Genomic DNA, 9,514 nt, shown 5'->3' on the forward strand with positions numbered 1-9,514 from the left:
CTCTGAAAAAGAATCATCTGACTCAAGTTCTGAGTCTGAAGCTTTTGTCTCTACAAGCGATGGAGAAGAACATGGGTCTTCTGAATCAGACAAAAATCAAGAAACTCCTAAAGAGGTAAATACATGCTATGTTTTTTCTGATGTAGTGGAGAAAGTAGATGATAGGTTTGTGTTAGTAGGATCTGTGAGAGATGTAAGTGAGGGAGAATCGAAGAGGAAGGGAAAGAAAAAGAAAGGTGAAATTCTTGCAATTTGTGGAGGAGTTGAGGAGAGTGGCAACAAGCCAGGGGGGAAGTGAATCTGGAGAAGCTGCTGAAGGTCTTGTGAACCTGAGTGAACAACAAGATGGACCTAGTTCATCTGTGGAAGAAACCTTGGCTGACATTCTGAAGAAAGTTGGAGAAAGCTATGATCCCAAGAAGCTCAAAGCTTCTTCTCAAAAGGCTCCAACTGCCTTTAAGCCAACAAAGAAGAGCAAGGTGTCATCTCCTAAGTCTATTATTCCTTCAGCACCAAAGGTGAATGCTACCAGAAGCAGGGTAAGGTAAAGCGAGGCTGAGTTGCATAAAGCCTTAGAGGCAAGCAAGAAAAAGAACAAAGAAAAGGGAAAAGCTAAAGTTCTGGAAAGTTCTTTGGTTGCAGAAGAAGAGGAGGAAGAGATGGAACTGGTCTATCAGGAGAGAGGTACAACTGAGGAGGTTCCCACTCCTAAACCTAAGAAATCCAAGACTTCTACCAAGAAGTCTTCAGAATCTATCTCTGCTGAACCCTCCCTGGCAAAAAGAACCAGGTCTGCAGTTAAAGGAAAACAAGTGAAAGTTCCTGAAGAAGAAGAAGCTTGGAGTGGAGAAGAAGAAGAAGAAGAGGAATCTGAGAAAGAGCAGGATAGGTTTATCCTTTTTGGAAAAAGAAAAATATTGAAAGGAAGAATTCTGAAAGACCTGGAGGAGCCAGGCATGAAAAGATTGGTTGATGCACTGGAAGCACAGGGTTGGAAGGACATGGTTCTTCAACTGGATGGCAGGCTTGCAAGGAAGGAACTGATAGAGTTTATGGCGAATGCCACAGTGGTGAATGGGGTTGTTACAAGCCTGGTGAGAGGAGTAGAGGTGCAGTTTGATGCACCTAAGTTGGGAAGAATTCTAGACATACCCTGTGAGGGATATGATGATTATACTAGGCAAAGGTGGCCTTGTCTAGATTCTCTCCCTTCTGCTCTCCAAATCACCCGGAATTTCTGTGATACCATGTCTGCTGAAGAAGTGCCTGAGGCTAGGTTTGTGCAAAAGAGTGAGATGAAGCCTGAGCACAAGGTGCTATTTGAATTTGTGAACAAGTGTCTGCTGCCCAGACAGGAGAGAAGGCACACTGCAAATTATATGGACCTGGTCCTTCTGGAGTGTCTTGTGACAGGAAAGCAGATTAACTGGCCTAGTTTCATTGTCAAGCTGCTGGATAGAGTGATAAATGGCTCCAAGGCCCATGCCACTCCTTATGGGTTTATACTGACAACTGTCTTGGCCAAGTTAGATGTGCCATTGAAGAAGTGGGAGATGGCCTCCAGCAAAGAGCACTTTGGGATCAAAACTCTTCAGGCTTGTGATTATCTGCTAAGTGTAACCCCAGTTGAACCTGGTTCATCCGTGAAGACTCCTGTGAACAGCAAAGTTAGGGCATTGGTTCTAGAATGTGGAACAAAAGATGCAGAAATTGCTAGGCTCCAGGCTCGCATTGCTGAACTGGAAAGTGAAAGAAATGGCCTCAAAGATGAGTTAGCAAAGGAAAAAAGAAAAGAGTGAAGGGATGCTCCAAACAATGCTTAATCTTCTTCAATCCCAGCCCTCTAGTTCCTCCAAGCCCTAGAACCAGTTTAGAAACTCCTTTAGTGACCCAGATTCGGGACTTTTCTCTGTTTTTTTGCTCATGGTTGGATGTTTGTTTTTCTTTTTGTGGTCTGTTTTGTAGAAACATCTCCTAATCAATGACAACGTGCTTTGTTTTCTCTTGTTCTATGAAACTTGTGATCTTAATAGTTAAATTTCTGTGAAGCTGATTATTGATTAACTAAATCATGTTTTCACTTGCAGTTGCCCCAGTGGCCATGAGTAATAATTAACATCTGGGATTCTAATAAAATGCAACTTTTCGATGATACCAAAAGGGGGAAGAGATATTGTGCTTTACTTTGTATTCTGAAAAATGTGATGTTTATAACCTGATTAAACCTGGTCCTTAATGATAAGTTAAATTAAAGTGTGAAAATTAAGCTGAGTTCCACAGGGTCTCTGATCAATAAAAGCACAGAGTTTGTCATCATCAAAAAGGGGGAATTTGTTGGCCCAAGTTCAGATGAAGTTTTAAAGATTGACAAAATGAACTCAGTCATGAACCAGGTCCATCATGTGAGACACAGTGTTGATATGCTTTCACATGTGACATATGCGTGAAGAAGATAAGTCTAAAGGATCAGCAACAATATCTTCTGAATTGATCGAAAAGATTGCATATAGGATAAGGAGTTGAAGTCTCCTTATGAAAAGAGAATTATATCCGGATCAAGAATATGGATTAGGAGTTAGAGTTGTTCTTGGACTCGAATTGTCAAAGGATCCACAATTCGAGTTCTTATCAAACTCTGTTACTAACTCTATAAATACAACGATTGTTCTCTTTTACGGGTGGTTGCACATAAGCAGAAGTTAAGCATATTTGAGAGCAAAAAGATCAAGTCTGATTTGCAAGCAACATATGCGAGATACAAGTGTGCACGTCTGAAGCTATATGAACTAAGATAGAAGAACCAGTTTCATCATTGTGTTTATTCTAAGTTTAGTTCAATTGTAGTAGGTTTTCATATTGTACCTTTCAGCTTTATCTAGAAGCAATTGTAATAGGTATATTGAGTATTCAAGTTAGAGTTAACTTGAAAGTGTCGCAACAGTTGAGGTTGTGTGCTACAGTGGGATTAGAGTTAATCCTTAGGTTTACAAAGAGTTTTGTAAATGTAGTTTTTGGCTCAGTGATTTTAGTGGAGTTTGGGAAAATCCTACTGAGTAGTAGGTCGTGGTTTTTTCACCTTTTGAGCCAGGTGTTTTCCACGTAAAAATCTCTGTGCACTTTACTTTCAGTATTTATTATTCTGCACACTGCTGTAGTTAGAACACTTAGAAGAACCAGGTTCTTCTAACGCGAAAATTAGGTACCACACAAATCACCCCCCTCTTGTGTGGTATTGACGTTTATAACATCAATCTAGCTTTTAATGGTTACTCTAATTAACACATAATCTTGTTAATACTTCAGAAAAGATCCAATCTAAAATGTATGCAAATTATGTTTACATAATCCAATTCCTTGTAATGCAATTAAAACGTGATAATAGAAATTCAAGCATAATGCAATTGGATATTTGGGAATAGAATAATTAAACTAAATTTTGAATTAAATGTAAAATATTTTTAAATATTTGGATCTTTGTGAAATGTTTTGATAAATGCGTTTAAGAAAGATATTATTAAAAGAAGAGATACTATTTTTAATAATTATTGATAAATTGATCAGACAAGAAATACTATTATTTATTATTAAAAATAAAAAAGCATCCGAATAAAAAGGAATTCTTACAGGAACTTCTTGAAAGGCAAGAGTATCACCTCTCCACAAATCANAAAACAATATACATACACTATTAATTTTTTTTACTAAAGGCAGAGTTTTGCTTTTTCACTAAAGTAAGGAATGAATAGAGTTCAAATTGGATATTTAGATGCATACTAAAAGGACATAATCTTTCAGAAAAGACACTTAAAATTAATTAGCTTTTATTGTAATAAATATTAAATTTTAAGAAGGGTATTATACTAATTTAACTTTTTAATTTAGGGCTTCTCACTTTTATGATATATATATGTTCGTTTATGCTAATTTATGAGTTTTTTTTAACACTATGTAGGTAAATAATCCAAATAATTGTGTAAATCAATTTTGATTGATATATCTTGTGGACCTGGGCTTCAGGTCACAACAATGTCTAAGTACGTAGTTAATGGTTATAAATTTCATACAGAAGATTGCTCTAAGAATAAAAATAGCAACAACAGCAGGGTGTGGGTTCAAGGTGGTGATGGCAACCAAGTTGCAGATACTGATTATTATGGTGTGGTCAAAGAAATATTATAACTAGACTATAAAGGTTGTCCATATAAGAAATTGATACTCTTTAGATGCAAGCGGTCTGACCCAAATCCAACAAGAGTTACAAAAGTGCACCACCAATACAAGATAATTCAGGCTAATCATACGAGAGATTATGATCGCTATGATTTTCATAATTGCACATAACGTTAGGCAAGTGTAACGATCTGACCGGTCGTTTTGAGTCCTAGCGCTCCGTTCAGCAGTCGGAGGCCATGAACAACTTCATTTCTGGTATTATGACTTGTGCGCGTGGTCGGAATTAAGTTCCGGGAAGTTCAGAGTTGATTTAGGAAGAGAATTCTCATTTCAGAAGCTTAAAGTTGAAAGAACGAACTAGGATTGGATCTTTGAGTAAACGACCTTGGATTCAGGATTTGAAGGTTCCAGCAGATTCGTATGATGATTTCGGACTTGGGCGTATGCCCGGTTCGGGTTTCGGATAACCCGGGAGTATTTTGGCGCCTATTGTGGAAGTTAGCATTTTAGAAGAAATTTCATAAGTTTGGCTTGAAGGGCATTTCAATGTTATCAATGCCTGTTTGGGATTCCGAGACTGTGAATAGCTCCGTATGGTGATTCTGGAGTTGGGGGCGCGATCGGAAGTGAATTCGGAGGTCCGTAGGTCATTTTAGAGCCATTTGGATAAAGATAGAAATTTGAAGGTTTTTGAGAAGTTTGACCGGGAGTGGACTTTTTGATATCAGGGTCGGAATCCGATTCCGAAAGTTGCAATAGGTCCGTAATGTCAAATATGACTTGTGTGCAAAATTTGAGGTCAATCGGACGTGATTTGATAGGTTTAAGCATCGAAAGTAAAAGTTGAAAGTTCTAAAGTTCATAAAGCTTGGATTGGAGGTTGATTCATGATTTTACCGTTGTTTGATGTGATTTGAGGCCTCGAGCAAGTCCGTAACGTGTTTTGGGATTGGCTGGTAGGGTTGGTTGAGGTCCCGGGGGCCTCGGGTGAATTCTGAGTGGTTAACGGATCAAAAATGGATTTTTGAGAAGGCTGAAGGGTCTGGTTGCCGTCATAACCGAACCTGCGGAAAAGGGGCCGCAGGTGCGGCGCCGCAGAAGCGGTCAGGAAGACCGCAGATGCGGATTTTTGTGAGGGGTGCTGGAACAGCAGATGCGGTCGGGAGCCGCAGATGCGGGATCGCACCTGCGGAAAAAGGAAGCACAGAAGCGGAAGTTGAGGAGGCCAGGGTGGACCGTAGAAGTGGCCTGGTGACCGCACCTGCGGAACCGCAGAAGCGGCCAGGGTCCGCAGGTGCGGAAATGCCTGGAGGCAGAAGGCATGTTTTAATTCGGGGTTCAAGCTCATTTCTCTCATATCTTCAAGGCTTGGGCGATTTTTGGGGAGCTTCAAGAGGGGATTTTCGTCATCTATGTTAAGGTAAGTTACTCCTACTCATTTCCAAGTTAAATACAAGATTATATCATGGAATTAGGCATGAAAATTGTGGGGAAATTGGTGTTTTGGAATAAGACCTAGAAATTTTTATAAATTGGATTTCACCACGGATTTGAGCATGGAATTAGGAGTAAATTATATATTTGAGCTAGTGAAGCCATGGGTAATCTTTATCTTCGAAATTTTTTTGATTCCGGGCACGTGGGCCAGAGGGCGTTTTGGTCAACTTTTCGATCGGAGTTAGGAATTGCTATGAATTAGTTTGTAATGAATATTTAGGCATATATTATGGATTTGCGTAACCGTTGGCTAGTTTTGGAGCATGGTGCATCAATTAGAGTCCCCGGAAGGGCGTGGAATTCCGGTCATGAATCTTCGGAGCGAGGTGAGTCTCCTTTCTAACCTTGTAAGAGGGAATTGTCCCCATAGGTAAAATAATTGATTATGTGCTCCTACTTGTGGGGGCTACGTACGCACGAGGTGACGAGAGTCCGTGTGTAGCTACTATTATGCTATTGTCCGGGTAGTTAGGACCCAAAAGCATGTTATACTTGAATTATTTATGAACCCATCGATAGCTTGAATTGCTTAAATCACATTAAATTAGCAAATGAATTTCATAAGAGATTTAAACTTCATTTCTTAAAAATTGTTAAAGGAGAATTGGTTCTATTTGGATAATTATTCCCCGATAAAATTCTAATTAGCTATTTGAGAATGTATATTATGTATACCTGCGTCGCATGGATGATTCGCGAGCAGGGTGATTGTGTATCTTATGTGTACATGCGTCGCATGGAAGATTCGCGAGCAGGGTGATTGTTTATTATATGTTGACCGCGTCGCATGGATGATTCACGAGCGGGGTAATAGATGCATCTATGGTTCGTGCCGTTCGACCCTCGGCAGTTCACAGTTTACATTTCTGTTGGATCGGGCCATCGCCTCGGTGTGATTTGCGCATGTTATTTGTCGCTTGAGAATTTGTAAACGTGAAATTTGCCCTTCGTGGCTTGATATAAATTGATAAGATAATGAAGAGTCAACCTTGAAAATCCTTGATTAATTGTTGAAGGTGTTTACCTGTTTTTCCAGCTTCGTGAATTAGAATTACTATACAAATCGATGATTTCCTCACATTTGAGTATATTATTACTGGACCTTTAGTAAGAGTCAAAGTTGACCATCTCGTCTCTACTTCTTTGAGATTAGGCGGGATACTCATTGAGTACACGTTGATTACGTACTCATACTACACTTCTGTGCATTTTTGTTGCACAGGTATAAGTAACTCTAGCGGCCTACTGGGCGTAGCAGCGTGGATGACTCTGGGACTAGGTGAGCTGCATTGTTCGAGGCGACCCGCAGCTAGTGTAGTTCCTTTCAGCATTTTTATACTTATTCCATGTCCATTGTATTGCGGACAGATGTTGTATTTTATTTTCCTTATCAATAGATGCTCATGAACTTGTGACACCGGGTTCTGGGATGGTTTTGAAATGTTTTGTATTGATTGCTATTATTTAATTTGAAATGAAGCAGCCACTTTTGTACTTAGGAAATTTAAAGGAAAAATCTTGGTCTTTTCAAAAATTGTTAAAATTGGAGTTTAATTAAATATTTAGTTGGCTTGCCTGACAACGGTGTCCGGCGCCATCACGACCCCTAGTGGATTTTAGGTCGTGACAACATGGTATTAGAGCACTAGGTTCCTGGGGTCTCACGAGTCATGAGCAAGTCTAGTAGAGTCTCGCGGATTGGTACAGAGACGTCTGTACTTATCCTCAGGAGGCTGCAGGACTATTAGGAGTACTTCCCTTCTTGATTCCTTGTCGTGCGATCCGATTTCATGTGAGGCTTATGCCTTTGCTTCTTTCCTTTCAATCCTACGCGACGCGAACCACTTGTCATAAATCGAATTGAGGAACCGTAATGGTGCTACAGACGTGATTCGGGGTGTTTCTTCCGGTATAGCTGATCAGATTATTGTCGTCGCCTTATGGAAGAATATTTTATTGTTTCAGCCCAGTAGCTGTATTTTCGAGGGCTTTGAAGCTAGGCACAAGTTACCGCGATGCTTATGAATGACTATTCTGCAGTAGTAATATGATGGAAGGGTGTTGCCCACGTGTTAGGGCAGTGAATGATTTCAGGGGAGATTTACTCAGTGTATAATCGAGAGATTCAGTATGTCATCCCCGGCAGGGGGAAAGGTAATCGAACTAAGGAGGGTCAGATGTGGACTGGTGGAAGTAATGAGACTTGGTAATTGCAAACGTGGTGGATTTTTTTTCTTCTATGTTGGGGTGCTGTTGTCCTACTTGGGCGTGTTAAGTTTGTCGGTGTTATGATATTCTACAATTTGCCTTTGAGGCAAGGTACTGGGAAATAGTATCGGAAATACAACTATCAGATATCGCAGACTGCGGTGGTTCAGGATTTAATCAGTATTTCTATTGTTTAACTATTCGAGAAAGATGACCTTCGGAAGGGTTCTTATTAGAGCAGCAACTGAGCAGCAAAGGATGGGAAAGGCATGTGGGAAGTGTCAGGCGGAGTTTAAATTGCTAAAAGGCCAGGTATATGAAGCAAAGGTTGAGTGTTCGATTAAGGGGATGAGTTCCGCCAATGTGGGAGAGTGGCGGAGATGTATATGGGCTTGCAGTGGAAGGACCACGTACCTTAAAGAGAGTTTGGAGTGATTTGATAATATTAGTGGTCGGTGATTGGGGTCTACGGATTCAATTTGAAGTAGGGGTCTTGTGCGGCCGGAGGTTTAATATAACGGAAAGGAGTCGCTTAAATGAAGAAGGATGCAGCATGGCTTTGCATTGGGAGGATGTTGTCGCACATTTCAATGATGTCCACAAGGGGTAAAATGGACATGTGCAACTGGAGTGTGAGCTCAGACTCAGGAAGGGTCATTGATGTCGTAGTAATTGTACCCTGTGCAGCAGTGCTGGAAGATGCCGGGGAGAGCCTTCTATAGGTGGGTTAGCCAAGTGAGCAGATTAGCAGTCGCGTGGTTGGCGAGGCTTCTGCGAAGAATCTTATCGGGTATGTAGCGAAAGGATCGATCGTGCGAATGTGGTGGATGATTTAGAGTATAAGAAGGGGGTTTTACAGAGAGATCTCGAGAATTTTGGCGGTTGATTGTGCAAGGTTATGTCAATAAGAAATAAAAAGGACGAGTGAGTTCCAGATTGGTGAAATTATTGCTTCAAGCTAAGTGGGAGAGTCCCACCGCTTGTGATGGGGTTGCAGAGTTGATTACTTGCTAAGTTTCTGGTTATTAAGCATATTGGTGGGCTATTTCAGCTACGGGGAAAGACCATAAGTGGTAACCTGGGCAAACGAATTATTGAAGGTAGGCTATCGTTGGCCTTATTGGACCTTGTTCAGACTTGGGGAAAAGATTCAGGGCTTTGCTTTATATATATATGCGGGTTCCAAGGGAAGTGATTCGGCGGGTTCTTCGCCAAAGGGATACTCATGTGATGGGAGACTCATGGAGTTGATTATATTCAAGGCCAAGTCAGAGCGGGTGGCTCTCAGCAGCGGTCCTAGTGAAAATTCAAAAGATGAAGTATGATGTTTAATGATTTCGAGCCTATAGGTGCACTTGAGAATCAAGCTTTTGCAGTAGCTTACGAATGGAGACTCAGAACGTTCTATGATATTTTAACTTGAGATGTAGCATTTGAGGGATATGAAATGGTTCGAGGGATTTGAGACACCATGCTCTTATGATTCGAGGTCGCTCAAGATGAGTGCAGAGGGAGTATGTTATGTGTTGGAAGAAATCAGTAATATCTTTAAGGCAATCAAGGATAAATTGGAAGAAGGTAGTTGAATGGCCATAGTTGAATTTGGCATATTGGTGTTGGCAGTCAGTTTCTTCAG

Source organism: Nicotiana attenuata, unplaced genomic scaffold (genome assembly GCF_001879085.1).
Source record: "Nicotiana attenuata strain UT unplaced genomic scaffold, NIATTr2, whole genome shotgun sequence".
Classification (NCBI taxonomy): Eukaryota; Viridiplantae; Streptophyta; class Magnoliopsida; order Solanales; family Solanaceae; genus Nicotiana; species Nicotiana attenuata.